Source organism: Microtus oregoni, unplaced genomic scaffold (assembly GCF_018167655.1).
Source record: "Microtus oregoni isolate MIOR12 unplaced genomic scaffold, Mior012 000073F_ref0000255, whole genome shotgun sequence".
Taxonomy (NCBI): domain Eukaryota; kingdom Metazoa; phylum Chordata; class Mammalia; order Rodentia; family Cricetidae; genus Microtus; species Microtus oregoni.
Window position 1 is genome coordinate 1,641,088 of NW_024543986.1, and position 24,850 is coordinate 1,665,937.

The 24,850-nt window shown below is 39.8% G+C and overlaps 2 pseudogenes; one reads left to right on the forward strand and one right to left on the reverse strand.

The window, feature by feature from the left end:
• The first annotated feature begins 718 nt into the window (after nucleotides 1-718).
• LOC121441152 lies at nucleotides 719-1,221 on the forward strand (annotated as a pseudogene).
• Nucleotides 1,222-21,514: 20,293 nt separating this feature from the next.
• LOC121441143 lies at nucleotides 21,515-23,404 on the reverse strand (annotated as a pseudogene).
• Nucleotides 23,405-24,850: the final 1,446 nt, after the last annotated feature.

The following is a 24,850-nucleotide window of genomic DNA, read 5'->3' on the forward strand; positions in this document are numbered from 1 at the left end:
AGGCTACAGTACAAAACGAAGGTAATTTAGGATTTGTTTGTTCCTTTTCTGACCTCCCTCACTTTGGACCTCAGGGATCCCCTCTGTCATTAGTCCACATCTCTGTCCACACCTATGAAGGAATTTGTTTATTAATGCTCCTCAGTTACATGTTCTGGCCTAACTTTGACCTTTTAATAGGACACTGACCAATACTTTGATATACAGCAGATTTATATAATCAGCAACTACTTGTTAGAAACAGTACCTAAAACATAAACAAGGCAAAAGGAAGGGGGGCATATTCTTTCAAAGTCATACTGAGAACATTGTACCATCAAATTATTTGATACTTTGGAAGACTGTTCCTGTATTTGACTTGGTTATTTGCTATCTAATTAGAGCTCAGGCACTGTGAGGTTATATATTTACTTGTAGATTATTTCTGTCTGGTAGAAAAGATAACCCCAAAAGCTATGATTTTATTGCTCTGTTTCATTAATCAGTTTTATATCTTACACAGACCTGATTCTCAAGTTATTTTTCATGAAGGATTTAAAATACTCAGTTTATTAATTGTTCTTTCATTCAGCTATACCATGTCACCAGTGCCCTAATTAATAAAGTGAATAAATACTTGATACATTATTCCTTCACATTTATATTTTTATTTTAATTTTTGAAAATTATGGTTTAGCTCTTCCACGGGAGGCCTACACGCCGCCGATTGTGCTGCCGCCATGTCTCTCATGATCCCTGAGAAGTTCCAGCACATCCTGCGAGTACTCAACACCAACATCGATGGGCGGCGGAAAATAGCCTTTGCCATCACTGCCATTAAGGGTGTGGGGCGGAGATACGCTCATGTGGTGTTGAGGAAAGAGGACATTGACCTCACCAAGAGGGCTGGAGAGCTCACGGAGGACGAGGTGGAGCGTGTGATCACCATCATGCAGAATCCCTGACAGTACAAGATCCCAGACTGGTTCTTGAACAGACAGAAGGATGTAAAGGATGGGAAGTACAGCCAGGTTCTGGCCAACGGCCTGGACAACAAGCTGCGTGAGGACCTGGAGCGACTGAAGAAGATTCGGGCCCATAGAGGGCTGTGCCACTTCTGGGGCCTTCTTGTCCGAGGCCAGCACACCAAGACCACTGGCCTCCGGGGCCGCACTGTGGGTGTATCCAAGAAGAAATGAGTCTCTGGGCCTTTGCTGTTAATAAATAGTTTATATGCCTGTGGAAAAAAAAAGAAAATTATGGTTTACCATACTTAACACAATTTCATATTTCATATAGAGATTATAGATACATATACATTATTTTTTAATTTAATATATGTATTCATTGAAGTATGATCATATTAACCCTCATTTGCCACCTCTAATCCTCCTAGGTCCCTCTATACACATCCATCTCCTAACTTCCTGCCTTTCTCCTTTGTAATAGTAACCCACTAAATCCACTTAGTGTGGACGATATGCACATGCCCATATGTGACCACACTCATAAAGAGTGACTGACTCTCAGCACCAGGCATGAATTCTGTCCTGAGGAGCAGACCTCAGGCCCTGTTAGGAAGCTGTTTGGCATGGCTTAACAGTCAGTCACTACCGCAGCAGCAGCAGCTTGTCAGAGATGACTTGCTGCCTACAGGGTCCTACCCTGGCTGGGTAAGACAGTTAATATTTTCCCTGTTTTTGTAGAAGTTTCCTCTGAGATTGAAACATTCAGAGATTGAAACATTCCTTCTTCCATGGAAACGCATTACGACAGGAAGTAAACAGCTCAAAATAGCTTCAGGAAATCCCTCAACCTGACCAGATTCCCTAGCCCCCTTCCACACCTAGAGTATATAAAAAGTAAAGACTGCTGAAAGTCACTTTCAAACAAGCCCAGCTGCCAGGAAAAAGCAGAGACTAGCAGAACTGCCTAGAAGAAACAAATACCAACTGGGCTGGAAGAGGCTTAAATCAATTGATCTGCCTGGAAAGTCAGAGCTTGCTGAGCTGCCTGCAGGTTGTGCAGTGTGCTCCAGGTTTCCAGCTTTCTATAGACTGTCACAAGTGCTGGAGCGGGCTTTGGTAATACAGCAGTATTTGAGCCATTTCTGCTCCTGGAACTCCTCACACATATTTTAAAAAGTAATCCCAATAAAATTCATTGTCTCACCAAGTTGGATTTTGGCAGTATAAGACAAAATGTCAGAGTCTGCTTCTGGGTTTGAAAATTTACAAACCCACCAATCCCTGAGCATGAAAGCCCTTAATCTCTGCACATGAAATCCCACCAATCACTGTGTTAGGGTAAAAGGGCCAAGGAAAGAAAATACTGACCTTGACTTGACCCCAAGCCAAGAAAAAGAATCCCATCAATCCCTGACTTTGCCACAAGACCAGGCCACCATAATCCCACCAATTCCATGCTACCCTGGAAAGCTCTGACCCCTCCAAGAGCCCCCCAAGAAGTCTGCCTTCTGCTCAGTTCCTTGCTGCTTCTTGCCTGAGCAGAGGCAGCCACCCTTCTGTGTCTCTCCCAAGAAAGCTCTTGTGCTGTGGAGTGTGACTTTGTGGTATTTCTTGGCTCCAGACTGGCAGGATGGCTTTCCCTCAGAGTTGCATCATCTCCATTGGGGAAGCTTTTCCCTTTAGAGCTACAAAGCTTGCTTCAGTGAGGTCTCGCCCTCAGAGCGGAGCTGCTTTCAGGTGGGAACCATATTTAAGTCTGCTATGATCTCCCTTTCTGGGGTACTAGTAGACAAGTGTGTTACAACACCCCAGGACAAGTCTTGTCACATAACATTCACCAACAACTCATGTAGTACCTTCTGATGAAAACTAGCTAATAAGAAGGAAGAATCCAAGTTCATTTGAGAGTCATTTCTATGCCTTACAAAGTATATAGTGTCTTCAGCAATGGGGCCTTACCATGTAGTAGTAACCAAAGGCAATGGCAATAGTTTTACATTATATTTTTGTGTGTTCCATATCAACTAATTCTACTTTGCCACTACAGTCTTAATTAGAGTTGCATTTTTAACTCTAAAATTTATATTTCATATTTATATTTTTAAAATGGTTATCAATTCTCTACTGAAATTTTGTTTGAGGCTTTTGTTTGTATAGCTGGTTGGTTTGGGTTTTGCCTTTTTGCTGTCATTGTTTCGATATAAGGTTTTATGTAGTCCTGGTTGGCCTCAAACTCACTGCATATCCAAGGATGACCTTGAACACCTACACCTCCTGCCTCTGTACCATCCCCTGCCACATTTCTGGGATTACAGGTGTGCACTACTGCACCCAGGACTGTCAAGTTTTGATTCATTTTTTATCTATGTACATAGAAGGTTGGATAATTATGGTATTTTAAAGTCTGAATCTCATAATTCCAGTATTTTGTACCCAGTGAGTCTGTTTCTTTTTTTTTTTAATTTCTGGTGTCTTTCATTTTCATGTGTCTGATTATTTTTTCATTGAATGTTGAGCATTGTATTTTCAGACTTGTTCACAGAAATAATTTAATACATGAGTGCTGTCTTCCTCCAAATGTGACTTTTGTTTGTTTCAGTATGGTGTCTGGACAAATAGAAGTACTAGAACACAGGGATTTACTTGACTAAATTCTATAATTACCACGATCCCAGGTGTATCGATTATAGCTTGAGAGTCTATTTCCAGTTAGAGGATATAGTCCTTTGGGAGAATGTGCCAAGGTCTCCTTCCTTTCCTTAGTTCCTTAGTTCTTAGTTCGACAGGTTCCTTAGTTTGCCCTCTCAGTTTCCCTGTCAGAATAAGTTTAAGTGCCCAGGGGGGGAAATAGCTTCCTGGATGTCCTCATTCCTAAATCCTGCACAAATCTAAAATAGTGCTCTAATGTCTTTGCAAACACTTTTTCTGCGTGAGTCATTGGGCCAAATTCCCTAGTCCACCATTCTAGAACTGGGAATCCAGAGGTTATCTCTCTATGAACAGGACAGTGGACCTCATCACTGATTAAAATATTTGAAAAAAAGATATATTGTCCTACAAAAAGCCCATAGCAGATGGATCAAGCAAACAAGCAAACTCATGAACACATACCTACTAATTTGGTTTAAATGTCCTACTATAGCATATTTCATCACACGAAAATTACTGAAATATTTAAGAAATAACAATATTTGTAGGCTACCATCAATTATCTATGTTATAGCACATTCTAGCCAACAGATTGACAGTACATTTTGAGAACCTCTTTAAGAAAATTAATGCTAAACAAGCCAAATAAAAATATTTTTCTTTGTGAAATGTAGTCTCAAACTGTGTTTTTAATATGTCCATGGTTTTTTGTTTGTTTGTTTTTTCAAGACAGTGTCTCTCTGTGTAGCCCTGGCTGTCCTAGAACTCGCTCTGTAGATCAGGCTGGCCTCAAACTCACAGAGATCCACTTGCCTTTGCCTCCTGAGTGCTGGGATCAAAGGTGTGTGCCATTTCCGCCTGGGCCAGACCCTTGAATTTTTAAATTTTAAAAATTCTTGATTTAAAAAAAAACAAATTAAACAACACTTTCCTTTACTTGCCAAATAAGAGAAAGTCATTCTCCAAACTTGCTATGATATCTAAGCAAGCTTTGCTTTATAAAGTTCTTTATTAACATCCTCTTCTCTTTCTGTGCATAGGTAGACTCAGCAATTCTAATACTTCAAATGCTACATTCTTAGAGCTGGGGTGGGGGGAGTCTGAGCCTCTGAAGTACAGGCAAACATAAAGATCGAAATTCCAATTCCCAGAACCAATGTGAGAAAACAGGAACAATGGCACACACCCACAATGCAACATTTGGAAGTAGAGGCAGGAGGGTCTCTAAGGCATGCTGGTTTAGCCAATCTAGTTGAATTGGTGAGTTCCAGTTCCTGGTTCCGAGAGAAATTCTGTCTAAAAAAGTAAAGTGAAGAGCAATTGAGGGAAGACACCTGACATCAACTTCTGGTCTCCAAATATATGTGCACCTTCTATCTACATGAACATACTCACAAAGATGCACACTCAAAAATAAATGAATAAATAAAATATTGTTATCTTTAGTGTTACTAGAAGATGAACGAGAAAGATTTATATGTGCTCCTAAGCCAGGCTGAGGTCTGTGTGGATCTTGGGCACCTTTTAGCTTGAGAGAAAATATTCTAGAGGACATGGGAGGAATCGACACAGTATTGACCTAGCACCTGCAACTAAATTCACCATCATTAACTGGAAGGAAATCTGTGTTTATAAAAATAAATGCCAAAACTCAATTTGTTTCTTGAGATCTGACTTCCTTCTCCTGGCTTATCTAGGGATTGGAGAGAGGGGTGGCCATGCCAGTTTTTAGAGGAATAGTCCCCAACCCAGTGACCATGATGTGTCTGCCTCTGCTCTTCATTAACTATAGCCTCTGCAGTTGATGTACACCCTGGCCAAGGCACATGAGTAAGGGGCTTGCCAGTCAAGGGTCTTGGCCAGGTGACTGATTTGCTGAATCTCGTTTGTCAAGCTAATCCCAGTTTCTCAGTTTTTGGAGAACTGCTGGTGTGGTATTTTATCATTTTTCCTCTGTCTGACATTTCTTCTACGAGCTTATATTTACCTGGTCATCTTAAGATGGGCAGAAAACCTAAGATAGGCAGAAGATTTCAAAAACATTTCCTGTTTCCCAAATGTTGATCTTCTGTACATTGTATTATCTGCCATATGACACACGCTGTCCTGTAAGTGAAATGGATAGTTCACTCACTTCTGGTAGACAAGAACAGACCAGGACTTGACACAATTTTTCAAAGCATGTTTTAAAAAAAATAGTACTTAAATTTGGGGATAGAAATACACACCTGTGATCTCAGCACTTGAGAGGCAAAAGCAGGAGATCAGTAGTTCATCTCTCCTCCTTCTTAACCAGTCTAGACAAAAGTTTCTCAGTTTGGTCAGTATTGTCAAGGAATCTACATTTTTGCTATTTTTTCTTTTTTATTGATTTTTATTGATCTCTACAATTTTCTCTGCTCCCCTCTCTCTCTCTTCCCTCCCCTCTTCAACCCTCCCCCCAAGGTCCCCATGCTCCCAATTTACTCAGGAGATCTTCTAATCTACAGGTGGGTTTGTGGGACTGTCTAGTCAGCCAGATTAACCTAATTAGCAAGTCCCAGGTCCCAGAGAGAGAGCCTGTTTCAGAAAACAAAGTAGAAAATTCTTGAGAGAAAAACTACCTCAGGTTGTCTTCTTACTTCCACATGCATGTGCACTAACACACACACACACATGCACACAAACACACACACACGTACACACATGCACACACACACAGGCACACACGCATGTACACATACAAATTCTTTTTCAAGCATATTGAAATTATTGGAAGAATTTATTCCCGTGTTTATAGTACTGATTTTCTTATTTATTTACTATTTTTTTATCAAAGACCTAATTTCTTTTTAAAAATGTTTATTATTTGACAATTATATATATACATGTATATGTATATACCCATTATCTCTTATCCCCCTCCTTTTACCACTGAACCATTTTCTGCTTCCCAACAATTCCTCATCTTACTTGCATGTCTTTTTGCTTTGGTGTGTGTGTGTGTTTGTGTGTGTGTGTGTGTATGCAAATGTGCAGAGTTCAAAGGAGTCAGTTCTCGCCTTCTACCGCGTGGGCCCCAGGAAGCGAAGTCAGGTAGTCAGGCTTGGCACAGGTGAGTAGAATGACTTTGTCATGGCCAGAAGACATTTCACAGTTCTTCTCTTCAGCCTCTGGTTTTACTTCACTCCGTCTTCCAAGACATACCCTGAGCCCTGGACCAGGCAATGTAGATGTCCCATTTAGAGCTGAGTATTCAGCAGGCACTTACTCTCAACCTTTTGACTATATGTGAGTCTCTGCAATAGTGGCTGCCCACTATTCCCAGAAACTTCTCTAATGAAGGCTAAGAGCAGCACTAATCTATGAGTATAAATATAAATATATAGTGGAAAGTTTCATACCACATCCATTTAGCAAGTACGGTAAAATCTCCTTCCAAAGCTTATGGGCTTTTGACAAGGTTTATGATACCAAGAATAAACTTATTACTGTTGAGTGGGCCTCAAATCCAACCAGAAAGCAATTGGTTATTCCTATAAAAGTAATGCCCCTATTACCCAGTGGGCACATCTTGCATAGCAGGTCAATGTTCAGCTTGCAAGATTCACATTGGGTAAGAACTGTCTACTTTTTCTCCCCAGAAGCCTGCCTATCACCTTCTGGTACTATGTAAGCTAAGCAGCACAAAAGAAGCTTCTAACTCAATTCCAGCTTGATTTGTTGATCTCAGAAGCTAAACTACATCATTCTGTCAACAACAGGGTATTACCATCTAGTTCTAATGGGCAACCAAGATCAAAGGCACTAGCCCATATTGTTCTGAGTGTCCCAGAGGCCTTCCAGACTAATAACTAATAATAGGAAGGTATCATATACCTGACACTGAGTTTTATTTAACAGCCCATTGCTCTGAATACTTTCATTTAAAGTAGAATTTACTATTAAGTTACAAATTAGTAGGTTTTCTTGTCAATTTATACTTCTTAATTTTGGTTAACCCTTCTCTCGCTCACCCTCTGCTCTCTCCTAAACCTGTTTAAACCTTCCAATTCTAGCATCTCTTCTCTAATTTCAGATCATGTGTGTTCTACAACCTACCCCCTCATTGTAGAGGCTTCTTTCCATTGCCATGACCACTTTCTAGATCCTGGCCTCTGCAGGTACTCCAAATTAAATACATAGATCTAAAGTTTCAAGCTTAGGATCTATGGTTGAGAGAGACTGTTTGTCTTTCCTGGGTAAAGGCTAATTTTTGTTCTTATGAACTCCCTTTCTCTCAGCTTCAAATCTAGCATCAATGCAGCAATCCTGTTCCTCCAGTCTTTATGGCTTCTTTTGCCACAAACCATAAACCATAAAATTTCACTTTTAAATAAGACTCTCATGATTAGGTTAGGCTTACTTTCTTAAGCTTAACTGGGCAATATAACATAATTCAGGGGAGAGATATCACAGCCATGGTGTCTGGGACTAGGATATAAACACTTCAGAGAGCCATTTTTAGAATTCGGTCCATCACAGGTACCTAAATAAAAGTCGGTTTGGTTGCTTAAAAATTTCTCTGACTGAACATATGAGTAAAAAACTCTACTTCTTTGTGGAAAATTCTTTTCTTCTTACTTTTACTTTGAATTTTGCAAAAAAATGTGAAAGTAGAAAGAAGAGTATAATATTCGTATAGATCACCAAATAGATTCAAGAACTGTTCAGATTTTGATGCATTCACGGTATCTATACATACAGATGCTGAAGCATGTGAAATGAAATCTACTATGATCCCAGATAGTTTGAATTCTGTCTCTCAAGAATGAGGACATTTTATTCTGTAATCATAATGCTATTACTGCATATAAGAAACCTAATTATAATTTCTGTATAAAAAGCAACTATATTATCCACATTAAAAATTCCTCAATTGCACAATACTTTGAACTTCCTTTTAAAACATAATTTAAATTTTATAAAATGTATTTGTCATATTTTCTTCTTTGTGTCTCTCATCCTAAAATTTTGTTTTGTCTGCTAGTTTAGAAATTTAAGATTTTCATAGTGTTTTATATCTTTATAGAATATTCCACTACAAATTTATATTAGACTGTCTTACCCAAGTCACTTAAATGAACTACTCTGTGAATACTATTACTGATTTGGTAGATAGTTAGGTTCATTTGCTTCACTTTATCTTGAAGTTTACTTTATATTCTTCTTTATGTTAACATAATATAAAAGTATACCAAAGACAATTCTATTACAGAGCTTTCACACGTTTGTGTGAAATAAATACCACAGAATTTCAATAAGAACATATAATCAGGCAATATGATTAATAAGCTTGAAAAAAAACTTACCCAGTTCATTTTATGAAGTTAATATAATCTCGATATCAATTATGAGTAATGAGAATACAGGGCAGGAAAAATGTAGCCAATTACTGCTACAAACACTCATACACAAATTCTAAATGCATGAAGACTAGCCAAGAAAATTTAGCAGCATATACACAAAGACATTTGATAATGGATTGGCAGATAGACCCAAAAGCAGTGAGACATCAAATCTAAGACAAAAGTCTCTGAAGCCAAAAATCCTGTCTGCAACTTAGGCAGATCTGGGAGATCATTTGATCATTTAACTTCTCTATATCTTGTTTTCTTCATCTACAAAATGGGATAGTAATACTTACTCATAGGCTTATTGTGAAATAGCAGTCACCTATATGCTTCAAGGAGTCAGATGCTGTGGTATTTGTTGTCTTTGTTAGTGAAAGACATCCCATCCATTCAGTACTCTTGTCCCATGGTTCCTAAACACGATTATCCAAATTTGAAGTTAAGGACACAACTTGTCAAATGGCCTAGACTGCACTAGACTTTGCAACCAAGTAGAGGAGTTCACATTTGTGCTAGCCATTGGAAACAGTTTCATAAATCGGCCTTCACTTCAGACCCCAGCTGCAAGTTTGGAGGCTTCAGAACCATTCTCCCTTTAGATCTCCACTGACTCTCTCATGTTCAATAATGTCCTTGAAGGGCTTCTAGAGCCCTAAGTGAAGGGAAAGATTCTGTTGAGGATTACAGTCTCTTTCTATGTAACCCATGCTGATCTCAAACTCATGAACCTCCTACCTTAGCCTCCTGAGTGCTGAGATTTTAGGGGTGTTCTACCATTCCCAGCTCTATTTCAAGTTCCTTAAACTCTCCTAATCGCAATTGACTTATCTCTAAACCAGAAATACTCGTAGGGACTCTCCCTGTTAGTTAGGAAGACTGAATAAAGTAGTTCCCATCAAGAACGTAAAATAGTGTGTGGCTCTTTGCTATTGGTCTACTGCTGTGAAGAGATACCGTGACCAAGGGAACTTGTAAAAGAAAGTGTGTGTGGGGGGGGGGGGGGGGGCTTGTTTGCAGCTTTGGAGAATTAGTGTATGAATGCATAATGAGGAGTGTGGTGGGAGGCAGGCAGCAAAGCATGACACAGGAGCAGTAGTTTGGGGCTTACATTCTGGTTTGCAGGCAGCAGGTAGAGAGAGAGAGAGACTGGACTTTTGAAACCTCAAAACCAACCCACCCCCAGTGACATACCTCCTCTAACAAGGCCACACCTCCTAATCCTTCCTAATTGTTCGCCAACTGGGAATCAAGCATTCAAATGTATGGACCTATGGGAGGCGTTCTTAATCAAACGACATCGGTTCTCTACAATTTATTAGAGTTCATTCCCTACATCATTTGTGAAAAGTGCTACCATATAAACAATGACCCTTTTCCCCTCATCTGGTCAAAAGGAAGTAACAATGGTGGCTAAAAGGAAAGATTTTAGAGTTTGAGAAGGTTGCTCAATGAGTAGTGCACCAGCCTCACACAAGCACGAGGACTGGGTTCAGATCCTGAGCCCCATTTTAGTGCTCAGGAGCTGATTAGCAGAACTAGCCAAATTGATAAGCTTTGGACTCAGGTGAGAAATCTGGCCTTAATATATAAAGTAGGAAAGGATCCAGGAAGACACCAGTTTCGGCCTCCAAGACCTAAACATGCATGCTCACACCACATACACACATGAACATGTACACACATGCACACACGCGCGCAGACACACACCACATAAATGCACACATACACAGTAAAAATCACTAATTAAAGAGGTAAGTAAACAGGAGAAACTTAAGATGCCTCTTGAATTCAGAGGCAGTGGCTCAAAGAATGCCTCGGTCACTGCCCTCCGTGTTTTCTGTGAGTTGAATGAGTCACAATTAGTGGACTTTCAGGTTTTAGGGGGCTGGGGAAGTAAGGCTGAGAATTTGGTTTGAATTACTCAGAAAAGGAAATCTGATAGGGCAGGCTGCTCCAGCCTTCAAGGTCTTTTCCTCCTCTGTTAGGCAGCAGCATTTACTTCCTGTCCTGTGGCCTGAGAGATAGCAGCTGCTCATTAACTGCACAAACAAGATCGCTTCTGTTTTCTCCTCCTGGTGTCTGTATAAGACTCCGAGTACTACAGTGACCAACTTGGAGCCTCACAAAGTCCCCGGTTCCCTGAATTCCACAGGACTAGTTTAGATCAAGGCAGTGGAAAGTCAATTGGAAGGGCCATTGAAAAGACGGTGTGAAGAGTACTTATAATTAAGAGATTATTGTATATTAATTTGTTATGTAATATTTTGTGGCAAAAATATTGTTTTGAAAAAGTCAGGAAGCCGGGTGGTGGTGGCTCACGCCTTTAATCCCAGCACTCGGGAGGCAGAGACAGGCGGATCTCTGTGAGTTCTAGGCCAGCCTGGTCTACAAGAGCTAGTTCCAGGACAGGCACCAAAAGCTACGGAGAAACCTTGTCTTGAAAAATCCAAAATAAAAAAAAAATCAGGAATTACTGAAGTAAAACACAGGATAGGTACAGGGATCTCAAAGATCACAGTGACATTCCTCAAAAACTACAGACTACCTCTGGATCTCTCCCCTGTGTTTCTCTGCATCTATGGCATGTTCCCAGAATGCTCCCAGACAGTTTTAAAAATAGATATTTTTGTTTTTTGTTTTTTCAATACAGGGTGTGTGTGTGTGTGTAACAGTCCTGGCTCTCCTGGAAATTGTTTTGTAAACCATGATGGCCTTGAACTCATGGAGATCTGCCTGCCTTTGCCTTCCAAGTGCTGGGATTAAAGATGTATGCCACTATCTTCTGGCTAAAAAGAAAATACATTTTTAATTAAAATATAATTATATTGTTTTCCCTTTCCTTTTCCTCCCTCCATCCCTCCCATGCCCCTCCTTCTTAATGCAATAGCCTCTTTTTCTTTGATAATTATTGTTATATATGTATATATACATATGTATATATACATGCACACATGTGTGTATATGGATGCACAAATACAAGAACACAACTTGCAAAGTCCATTTTGGTTGTCTGTATTTGTATGGTTTCATGTCTGATCACTTCGTATTGGCTAACCAATAAAAGGACTCATTCTTAGGAGAGGCTAATTTTTCCTCTCCAAGCAGTCATTAGTTGCCTAAAGTTTTTTGTCTAGAACTGGGATCCCATGAAATTTTCCCCTTCCATGTTAACATGTCTGTGGATATTGTCATGTTTCCTGTCTTGTTTATGAAGCCATTTCTAAGAGAGAATGTTTCACAGCAGACTTCCTGTTGGAAAGATTATGAGATGCAAAGTAGCTCTTCCCCAGAAGCTAAGAGCACTTTGCAACCCTGGCAGCTATAGGCATCATATCCACTTACTTTCCCCACTTAATTAGAAAGTGCCTTTTTTCCTCTATTCATTATCCTGAAAGACATACGGCTGTCTTAGGTCACAAGTTCATCCCAGCTGAGTCCTACCACTGTGACCAAAGGTAGAGCCAATATGGTCAGATGCTACCTCTGGTCTATCATTATGGCCAAGGAGGTAAGAATTGTAAGAAGATGACAATTCACTCCAAACTTATGGTCAGAGAAGCATGTCATAAGAGAAAGTAGTTTTATATTCAGCAGAAAATAGGAATGCTGTACAAAAGTAATAAGTAGTTAATCCTATAGTCACTTTGAAAGCATAAATATACACTTTGAGACATACTGATGAACACTTACACAGTCATTTCATATGAAAAGTCAGAAATAGCAATTTTCACTTCACTGACTTATGAGAAAATATTTCCACATGATGTTTTGTAGATAATTGAATTTGTCTATTTAAGTGCTGTGATGGATAACATTCATTCTCAGTCTGATTAGATTTGGACTCACTTAGGAGACACACTTCTGAGAATGTTTGTGAGGGAAGACTTGCCCTGAATGTGAGTGATATGATCTCATGGGCTGAATAGGAAAGAGAAAGAGGGAAGGAGGAGCAGAGCACTGGGATGCTCCTCTCTCTGTTTCCTGGTCTGCTTAGACACACATTCTCACCACATGGGCTCCACCATGTCTTCACTGCCTCAGTGTACTGGACCCACAAGCCAGGAGTCAGAATAATCCCTTCATATGCTCCTTTGCAGATATTTTATCACAGCAATTAGAAAAGTAACTAACATACGTGTCAAAGCATGCTCTCAGTAGACCATTTTCTCTGTTGTCTCTCCAAAAATAGAGCTGGAAGCACTTTTTTTTCTGTTCTGCTATAAGATTTACCCTGAATAAAGCTAATGATTTTGCTGGTCCCTCCTTGTCTGTGCTTTTGGTTTTCACATTTCTTCCACTTACATTTCATCATTGTTGAAAATATAACACAAGCTCATAGATTAACTGGTGAGTTTTCAACTGCATGTGACTCTGAGAACCATGCCCTGCAACTTGGAAAACTTTAGAGGGAGCTGAAAAGGAAGTCTCAATTGAAAAATTTCCAGATGGGCACAGGCATGTGCACAGGCATGACTGTAGGTGTTGTTTTGATAGTTAATTGAGCACCTGACTAGGCAGCTGATCTTGAGATGTACCAGGAAGCTAGGTATGAACAAGTCTGTGAGTGATCCAGAAAGCTGAATTCTTCTGTGGTTTCTCCTTCAAGTTCCTGTATTTGTTCCTGTCCTAACTTTCTTCAATGATGTACTGTGACCTGGAAGTATACGCTAAATAAATTCTTTCCTCACAAACTTAAGGAGACAGAACATACTATAAGGTAATTTTGTGCCACCCTGCTCCATTCCTGTCAAAACAGGAACCATTTCTTTTTTCTGTGTAGCCACATTGTATGCACTATCTTACATATCAGATTGACTATCATGGCACTGCAGTGTTTGCTTGCACTGAAATAGCTCTTCTTTTCCTAAATAATGGCCCCAGTACACAAAAGAAGAGGATCTAGAATATAAAACATCCGAAGCAGGCTAGAGAGATAGCTCAGTGGTTAACAGCACTTGCTGCTCTTGCAAAGAAACCATGTTCTGTTTCTAGGGCCCACGTGATGGTATACAGCTCTACTTCCAAGGAATCTTGATACCCTCTCCTGTCCTCTGAAGGCATTAGGTACACACATGTGGTGCACATATGTATATATATACAAAATATTCATACACATAATTTTTTAAATCTTAAAAATAAAAAACACAAGAGAAGACAGGATCAATTCTTGTGTGTCAATGCTGCAGAGAAAATAGAATGTACCTGGCCTAGTATTGCCATGCTTACTGGTATTCTGTAATTGTCTTAAAGTGTATCCCCACAGATTGGGGAGTGGGTTGAGGAATCACTGACTTGCCTAATTAAATATTCTCTGGGACTATTTAGGTCTGTAAAGCTATTTACCATTATGAAAAGAGAACCATAAGCCTGTACATCTCTTAATTTCCAATTATATGCCTGCTTTTTGGACTTATACTTTGTTTAGCTCTATCTCTGTTGCTGTGATAAAACACTGTAATAGAAAGAAACTTAGGGGAAGGAAGGTTATATACTTAATTATTAAAGGAAATAAGGAAAGGAGCTTGAACCAGAAACCATGGAAGAATACTACTTTGTGGTTCACTAGCAGGATCATACTTAGTTAGCCTTCTTCTGTAACCCAGGGCCAACTACTTATGGATGAAACCACCCACAGTGGACTGGGCCCTCCTATATCAACTCAAAAATAATTTCTCACAGGCATGTTCACAAGCCAATATGAGCTGGAAATACTTTAATTGAGAGTCCTTTCTGAGTGACTATAGGGTGTATCAAGTAGTTAGATAAAGCTAAGACACATTTTCAAACACTTTTTCTACTGCTGTCACTCTGTTGATTTCTAAAAACCATTCCAAATAAATATCTCCTCTCTTTGCTTATTTGCTAATTTAATCTCCCATGGACTGGGAAATAACATGACTAAAAATGTTATAATGCTGAGAAAATTATTTGCAAATTCAAAAACTCGAATTTAGTGCTGTGAAAAAAGTCTCTTAGTAAAAACTGAGGAAGTTGTCTATGAATAAATTAGGAGAGATTTTTAACATTTATTTAGGGATTTCTAGTACTGTTAAAATTTGGATGTTGGACAGTTCCCAAGCCCACATGCTAAAAATCTTAGTCCCCAGGGTGGCACTATTGGGAGGTAACAGAACCATTCAGATGTAGTGTCTAGTGAGGAGGTACTTAAGTCACTAGAGGTGTACTCTTGAGAGGATTGTGGGACCCCCAACCTCTTCCTCTCTTTTGTATCCATTAGCCATATCAGCTCTATCTTGAAATCTTCAAAACAATGAACTAAAATAAAACTTTTCACTTTATAGATTAATTTTCCTAGATTTTTTTTGTTACAGTACCAGCAAACTAAGTCAACATTTTCTTTTCGATGTTTACCTGGTTTTGTTCAGATATATTTTATATGCTTAAATTACCTAAAATATAATTTTGTAATAGCAGATATACTGCTTTACTTATGCTCATCACATTGCCCTTTTGCAAGATTCTAAGCATACATTTGTTTGTAAGTTCTCACCCTGATGTAGGATTCCCCTCTGTATGCTGTGAATACCATTGATTAATAAAGAAACTACTCGGGGCCTATTGTAGTGCAGAATAGGCCAAGACAAGAATTTCAAGCAGATAGAAGAGGAGAGAGTGTAGAGTCAGAGAGAAGCTGTGTGGCCACCACAAGAAACAGACACCCAATATCAGAGGGAACCTTATTGGTAGGTCACAACCATGTAGCGATACACAGATTAATAGAAATGGATCAATTTAAGATATAAGAGCTATCCAATAAGAAGCATGAGACAATAGGCCAAAAAGTGTTGTAATAATACAGATTCTGTGTGATTATTTCAGGTCTTGGAGGCTGGAAAATGAAGGAGCAGCCTCCATCTACAAAATGATGCCCAATGTTCCACAATGTATATCCACATAAAGCCTAAAAAAGTTTTTTTTGTTTTTGTTTTTTTTAAAGACCCACAAAAACAGGAGCCAAATGCAGCTTCTTGGCAGCTGCATTTTTGTTTTGGAAGAGTTCTGCTTGCTGGCAGTGAGCAGAGGCTTGGCTCCTCCAAGAGAAGGCTTACTGACTCAACATAAAAAAATGGCAGCTTCCTAGTTCGTGCTGTCAGCATGAACTCTGGATCTTTCAGGGTGCTGAGCACTTGAATGGGGTTTGTAATCAGCATTGTATAAACTGCTTAATGGCACAAGATAGACCTACTGCATACCTGGAATTGGGGAGTAAAGATAATAAAATAAATATTAAATATTAAACTTGTAGAAAAAGTAATAAAGTAAGAAAAATAAGCCTCCTAAAGATGGAATATACACAGAGAGTCTGGATTTTGTATATTATTATGTTTTCTTTGAATTTTTTGACTACAGAGTAACATTTGATTCTGGGAACTACTAAGTTAAACCAACATATATTTTAAAGATATGTTGACTTCAACAATTGAGTCTAAGAATATGTCGCTTTGGAAAAGAGGTTCTACTTTTGTTTCCACAGAAGATGAGAACCTGTGGATTTCTTCCAAACTAATGTGGTTTGATGGACCAAGAACCCTTGAAAGATCTCCATGAACTCCAAAAGTACTTTGCCTAACAAAAAGCAGGAAGCAGTTTGGAGAGAACAATGCCCAAATTTCCTTAATGTTTACATTTAAAGGGGGAAATGATATAGAGATGAATACTTTGCATTGTAATGAATCTTGGTATATTGATACAAATTTAAGGTCAATTTTATTATATGTATATTTCTGCTCTTGATTAAGGTATTGTGTTTGTGCAGCTCATTTCAAAATGTAATGCATAATTAAGATATATAGGTTAATAGATAATCCTCTATAATAGTCAAGCTTGTTGTCATGTTAGTTAGATTTCTAGATATATAGAGATATATTTCAGTTAAATAGGTATTTTTTCAAACCCTTCAAAGACTAACAGAATACGGCATTTAAAATATTTTAAGAACTTAGGATTATTCATGACAGAGACTCATCTGCTCCTGGCAGCACCAATCTACCTCAAGAGACTGATGGGCATCAAAGAGGTTCTTTACAGTTTGTTAGCCATTTGGGCAAGAAACTGCTTTTGTTTGAACTGCTTGACTGTACTTACAGGACCCATAGAAAAATGACTGCTGGAGTTGCTTACAGAAGGTGAGACAGTCCTTCAGGATTCCTGCTTCAGGAAAGAGTCTCAAAAACTGAAACTCAAACCAAACCAAACCAAACAGACAAGCAGACATTTGCAGTACACAGAAGAAAGCAACTGATCTTTAAATTTCCTACTTCGTGAAAAAGTCTGCTAGATACTATGGGCCTGTAGGCTGAAGATGGATGCTGCAATGATATAGAGCTTTGGGTGACTGTCCAGGTAGTGAGATGTCTCTGTCAATTCTAGAGTTTTGGAAGTTGCTTACAATGCACTTCTTATTTACTTAGATAATATTGTATCCTTCTGAAGTCTTTGATGGAGTTGAAAAATAGATAGTTGTAACTATAATTTTCTTTAGTTATAATAAAAGATAGATTAGATATAAAACTTTAGACTCACAAAGATAAATGATAAAGCATTTTCCTTAATTTCCCAAATATAAATGGACATAATTTTGTAACTATGATTCTTGCTTGTTAACTGTTTTGTTGTATGTAATCTTGACATGTTAAAGTTAAAACCTTCCTTTTTATTTCGACAGAAAATGGGAAGTGATGCTTCTGTATGCTGTAAATACCACTGGTTAATAAAGAAGTTGATTTGGGTCTATTGAAGCACAGAATGGGGCAAGGCAGGAATTCCAAGCAGATAGAAAAGGTGAGATCAGGCAGAGTCAGAAAGAAGCCATGTAGCCACTGCAGTAGACAGACACCGGATGCCAGATGGAAACTTACCAGAAGGTCACAACCATGTGGCGATACACAGATTAAAAGAAACGGGTTAACTTAACATATAAGAGCTAGCCAATAAGAAACATGAGCTAATAGGCCAACAGTGTTGTAATAATATAGTTTCTGTGTGATTATTTTGGGTCTAAGTGGCCAGGAAATGAATGAGCAGTCTCTGCCTACATCACCCAGCTAACTCTTTTAGGCCATTTTCAATAAATCAAAGAGACCTAGACTCCTACCAGATGTGATTGCTAATGCCTACAATCTTACTAGAGAGGCTAATGCAGGAATATTATGAGTTTTAGGCCCAACAGTGTTATATAACTAGACATTGTCTCAAAAACTGAAACTCAAACTCAAACCAAACCAAACCAAACAGACAAGCAGAAAAGGCCTTCTGGATCTCCTTTTTAATCAACAAATACATGTGTTGGGTAGGATATAGAAGAAAAACTCCCTGGTCTAGCAGATTCGTCAAATGGAAAGAGAATATGAACTCATAATCCTGGTAGTTGGTGTTAGTTTGGTTCGAATTGACAACGTACCCTATAATCTTGAGATATGAATACTTGGTCTCCAGGTGGTGGCACTGTTTGGGGAGTTGGTATTTACTTGATAGAGGAACCATCACTGGGGAAGGGCTTTAAGAGCTTAAGGCATTACCTTCCTTGCAGCTTGCCCTCTCTACTTTATGTTTACTGTTCAAGATATGAGCTCTCACTCCTGCCACTATGTCTACTATCTGCTGCCATACTCTACCATCATGGACTATTCTCCCTCTAAGACTATAAGCCAAAATAAACTCTTAAGTTGTCATTCATCATTTTTTTAACACAGCGACAGAAAAATAATTAATACAGCTACAAAGTCTCACAAAGCTTGGGCAGACAGCAAGAGCTCCTTGAGCAAGTCTTTCCAGCTCTATGTGGCCTCTCTACCATGGCAGCCTTCATGCAGTCACACTTCTTTCATGAAATTTGCAGGACCCCAAGGCCTGCAAAAGGAGAAAGAACCTGGGAGAAGTTGCATCGCCTTTTACAATCCAGTGTTAAGAGTTACTCAGTGTCACTTCCACATTCTGTTCTTTAGAAGCAAGTCATCAAGGGCCAGAAAATAGACTCCATTTCAGTATATGCACTAGTCAAGAATTTCTGTGAATGTTTTAGATTTATCTGTTAATTATGTGTGTGTGCATGTGGGTATGTGCATTTGAGTGCCAGTGCCTACAGAGATCGGAGTGGTCAGATATCCACAGAGTTGGAAAAACAGGTAATTAGCTGTAAGCTGCCAAACATGGGTCCTCTGTAAGAGTAATAAGTACTCTTAACTGCTGGGCTATCTTTCCAGTCCTTCTGTGAATGTTTTAAAATACAATAGTTGGTAACAGTCTGCCTGAGGAGTGGGCAACATATACTTCTATATCAAGCTTCTTAATGTGGCTGTTCTAGACCTAACCAGCTACTAACCATTCCTGACATCACCCTAAATATCTTGTGTTTCATTAGTATCCTGGTTTGCTTCTCTGTTGCTATGAGAAAATACTGACCAAAAACAGCTTGGGGGAAGAAAAGGCTTATTTGATTTATAGCTTATAGCCTATTAATGAGGAAAGTGAAGTCAAGAATTCAAGGCAGGAAGTGAGGCAGAGACTAATGTAGAAACTGCTTACTGGCTTGCTCCTCATGACCTAACCAGCTTATTTTCTTAAACAATCCAGGACTGTTACCCAGAAATGGCACTGCTCACAGTGGGCCAGGCCTGCCCACATTAAGCAGTAACCAAGAAAATGTCCCCCATAGGCTTGTTCACAGGTCAATATGACAATGGCAGTTCCTCAGCCAAGGTTTCCTCTTCCCAGGTGATTCTAGTCTGTGTCAAGTTGACAAAAATGAACCAGCCTACAAAAATTAGTATGGTGATTGAGTGCTTGTTTCTGGACGACTATAAAATAGGAGAAGAGGAGAGGCAATGGGGTTTAATGAGTTCCTCGCCTTTCCTAAAAGCCCATCAATGAGGTTGCCTCACAGCAAGTTTGGCTTTCATCAGAGCAAGCTCTCTAGAGTGAAGGCCTAGGCAGAAGTTGCCATGGAAATAACTTACAATAACTCAACCTGAGCAAAGAAGGGACAAGAACTCAAGTTCACCAGAAGTGTCTTCAATTTACCAAGTAATAGTCTCATATTTATTTATATTAATGATGTAGAGGTTACTAAAGACAAAACATGACCAATGCTTTAAAATTGCCACTTTGATCTTTTGAAACTGTATCTATATGTATTCTCTCCTTTTTCTGCTATTATAAGAGAACTGTTGATTACTTCTCTACTGGACAGCAATAAGCAGCACCTCCCCCATGCCCTCTGTATCAGCTCCTGCCTTCAAGGTTCCTGTCATGTTTGAGTTCTTGTCCTGACTTTCTTTAGTAATGGAACATGATGTTATATAGAAGTACAAACCAAACACATCCTTTTTCTCCTCAACTTTCTTTTGGTAATGGTGTTTTGTCACAGCAATAGAAACCCTAAAACAAGAGCTGAATCTAGGAATGCATATTATACAGATTCTTCATCCTAAAACAAATGTAAAAAGATGAATATCACACTCCTAAATACAAAGGATGTCTCTCCTCATTAAAAAAGGCTTAGAAAAATTAAAGCAAGTAATCTGTTTACATATAATATGAAGAAATATTTACATATTCAACATTTATCCATTTTGATGATCATGTGACTCACATATTTGCATCACTATCATCAACAGAGAATAGACTTTAATATTTCATAACAATTTTATGACCATCTCATTTGGAAATTGCCTAAATAGTATGAGAATCATTGTTTTAATAACCTAGATTTATGGAAGACATTTCTAGCATCAAATGAAGATCTGCCTCATCACACTTCACTTGTAAATGACTTTTCATGCTGCCAAGTCAATTATTCTAGTTCTGAGACACTGAACTCAAGAAATCATTTCAGAGCAGGAATGCTTCATACATAAAATGTGAAATGAATGAATGAATTATCTTCAAAATCTATTCCTCCTCCTAACTCCTCCCACACACACCCTAACCTCCCAACTTCACATCCTTTCATTTGCTTTTTAAAAATAACCCACCAAGTCAAATTTGTGCTGCCTATTTACTCTTGCTAAATGGGTACTGTTGTGGGAGCTGCGGGCCTGCTTTTCGTCCCGCCCGGCTCCCACCATCGGCTAGCTTATACCACGAAATAACAACACACAAATTGTATTCTTTTAAACACTGCTTGGCCCATTATATCTAGCCTCTTCTCAGCTAACTCTCGCACCTGGACTAGCCCATTTCTAATAATGTGTGTAGCACCCCAAGGTGCGCTTACCAGGAAGATTCTAGCCTACGTCCATCCTGGGTTAGAGCTGAATCGCATCTGCCTCAGAGAGCAGAGCTATCGTGCCTGCCCCGGAGAGGGGAGCATGGCGTCTCTGAGATCACTTCCTCTTCCTCCCAGCATTCTGTTCTGTTTACTCCACCCACCTATGTTCTAACCAATAAAATGGGCCAAGGCAGTCTCTTTATTTTTAACCAATGACCTTCCTCCATCATGGCACAGTATTAAACTGATCATATATATATATGGTTTATGTACATGTACTGCACAGGCCTCTTGCAACCACCCCTGCTCCTGCCTTGTCAATGATACCGGTTCCTCTTCTTGTCACTTTCAGATATGAAGTCTCGGGACCTGATGCCATTCTGAAGGTTGATGAGTGAGTCCTTCATCTGGTCCAGGACCATCACTGAGGATTTAATGATCTCCCTCCACTTTCTGGAGCTCAGTATCATGGTAATTTTGTTGGGATTCTAATAGCTGGGCCCATTTTGTCTGTAACTGGGGTAACTTTTCCTGGAGCCTGAGACCCTGCCAGGCAGGGATGGTCTGTGCGGTGTATTGCAGCATCCACAGCTTGCAAAAGAGCATCATGTTAAGGATGACCAGCAGCACCAGAACACAGCTGATAACCAGCAGCAACTGGGACACACTTTGCAGGTGAAAACCATTAGGAGTGTCCTCAGTGATATGCCGTGTTTGCATGGAACCTGCCACATGCTTGATCCTGTGGCCCACATCTTCAGTAGGTGTAGTAACGGGGCTCATCACTTCTTCCAGGTACCCGCAGGTGGGCATAGGGGCCCTTCCTCCTCCGTACTGCTAAAGACTTATTATTGTCCTTCTCCTTGGGTGACTGTACATCTCAGCCAGGTAGGTACTCTCTGTTTTGGTTATCTCAGACTCTAAATGGCAGAAGTAGTCCCCCAATCCATTTCAGAAGTTCTTCTCAATGAAAGTTTTTACAAAGCCCCAGGGTTGTTTTCGATAGTGGAGCTCTGTGGAAACCCTGAGTCTACTCTTGTTCCGAGCCACGTAGGTGAGGGTGTATTGGCTGATGGTGTATGGGACCCATCACCCTCCATCACATCTTCCTCCAGCAGCGAGCAATCAAACAAGACAGGGGTTTCACTGTTTCACATAGAGGTCAGTGTGCTGTTGGTGATGGACTTCTTGGGTAGCTGTGGGCTGGTGTCAGGCTTGGTGTCTATGCTGCTTTTGGAGGAGCTGCCATTCACTTCATTCTCTTCTACAGCAGTCTCTTCACAGTAGCCCACCTTGTTGAAGTCATCATCTGGAGGCACATTTTCCTCACTGTCACTGGTGAGACCCAGCTCATTTGGTAGACAAAGTGCCAGAGCTCCTTGGAGCATAGGAAGATGCTCTCTTTTCATGGAGAGCATTCTGTCAGAGCTGCAGCATCACCATGTATGTCTTTTCCGTGCCCCAGATGAAGTAAGACAGTGCTTTTCTGAATCAGTACAGACTTGGATGGCATTGAGAATGAAGCGAGCTGTTTTCTCTTTAGTCATGGCGCAGATATCTTTCAAACAGACTCTCAGCAAAGTTTCCCATCAGAAGATGTTGCTGTAGAAGCAGATCCACTTTTATGAGAGGTAGAGTCGTCAGCCCTGAAAAAGAATGTCTCTTTGGAGTGCACATGAGTAATCAACAATGAGGCGCTCCATGTCTGGAAGTTGATTAAAGAGCTTTCTGAAGTCTTCATTTCACTGTTCGTAAGTGGGGCTTAACACACTGTACCAACTCTGACTTTTCTTGGAATTTTTGCCACCTCTTCAAACAGATTGTGAAGAGCAACTGCGTTGCACACCCTGCTCTGGGGTGGATGGGGACTTGTCCGAGGAGTGGTCTGAACCCTTCTCCACCATGGTGCTCCGTCTTGATTCTGTGGTGTTGGCGAGCAGGACCACTTCCGGAGGATGGGATAACAGGCTGGCGTGCTGCAGTTAGAGTTATTGCCAGTGCTTCCTTAGATAAAGTCCAACTTCACAGCCAGGAGTTCAAGTAGGCACATAAACACATGGAGCAACACACATAAAGCATCAGGAGTCAAGGCTAACAAGGCTGGTTGCAGATAGATGTGACACTTCTCATTGAAGACTGGTCATGTGCACTCAAGGACTCAAGAACATGCTAGAATCATCATGGTGGCTGCTCTGCTGGCTGCTTTACTGGTTGCCGAGGGAAGACACAGGATGTGAACCGTTAAAATGTCTCCTGCTTTCTCAACCCTGGGGAGGTAGTCCAGACCTGAGCTATAAAAAGAAACAAGGTTACAAAATTAAGTGAAAGTAGAATGTTCCAAAGCATCTCTGAAGCTCTAAACTAACACTTTCTTGTTCTTGTTTTTTGAGACAGAGTTTCTATATGTAACAGCCCTAGCTGTCATGAAGCTAGCTCTTGCAGACCAGGCTGAACTCTAACTCACAGAGATCTGCCTGCCTCTGCCTCCCAAGTGCTGGGATTAAAGATGTTTGCCACCACAGCCTGGTTTTAAACTGACTCGTAATAACTCATTATACCTGCAGATTAGTGTATACCTCAAATCTCATCAGAGAAGCTTCTTTTTGTAGTAAATTATGATTAACACAGAACCCACAATTGGTCAAGATATAGTGAACATGAAACTGAAAAATTTCCACTTTTTCACAAAGCTTGTGCTCTGGCTTGTTCCTGCTCCTCTCCCTCTTCATCCTCTTTCTTTCATTTTCTTCTCCTCTCTATGTGTTGCTTTCATTGGTTGAATAAAGAAAACTGCCTTCGACTTTTGATAGGACAGCAGCTTAGATAGGTGGAGTAGACAGAACAGAATGCTTGGAGAAAAGAGGCAGAGGCAGAGAGCCGCCCGCCATGAAGCTGCCAGGGCAGACATGCTGAATCTTTCCCAGTAAGCCATGAGCTCATGGTGACATACAGATTATTAGAAATGGGTTGAATCAAGATGTGAGAGTTAGCCAATAAGAGGCTAGAACTAAAGGGTCAGGCAGTGTTTAAATGAATACAATTTGTGTGCGGTTATTTCTGGGGTTAAGCTAGCAGGGTGGCAATACAACATTCTTTTCTTTCTCGCCTCCCAACATCTTCTTCCCTGGTAGATGTACAAGATTAAGATTGATGAAAGATTCAAAGTTACTTAGATCCCAACTATGACAGCAGTGCTATATGAGATCATAATCCAAAAAGAGGCAGAAAGAGTAGGATGGAATTAATGGAATAACCAAAGCAGATTTTCAATAATTAAAAAAGCATTAATATGTCTTCTTAACTGCACACCTACAGCTTTAAAATTAGTTTTATATCACAGACATTTAACTAAGGTGCTAATTATCTTTTAAAATGACTTATTTTAGTTCATTTTAGGTTCACATCAAAAATACAAGGAATGCAGAGTTCCCACAGTTTCCTTTTCCTCCACCCAGTCATCACTATCTCCCACCAGAGTGCTACATCTGTTACAACTAGTAAACCTACTAAACACATCAGTATTAACCCGAGTTCATGGTTTATATTAGAGTTCGGTCTTGGTACATTCTGTGTTATCATGCAAGTTTATAATGATATGAATTATTCATTAGAGTCTTGTCATCATAATCCTAGTATCTTTAACATCCTCTGTG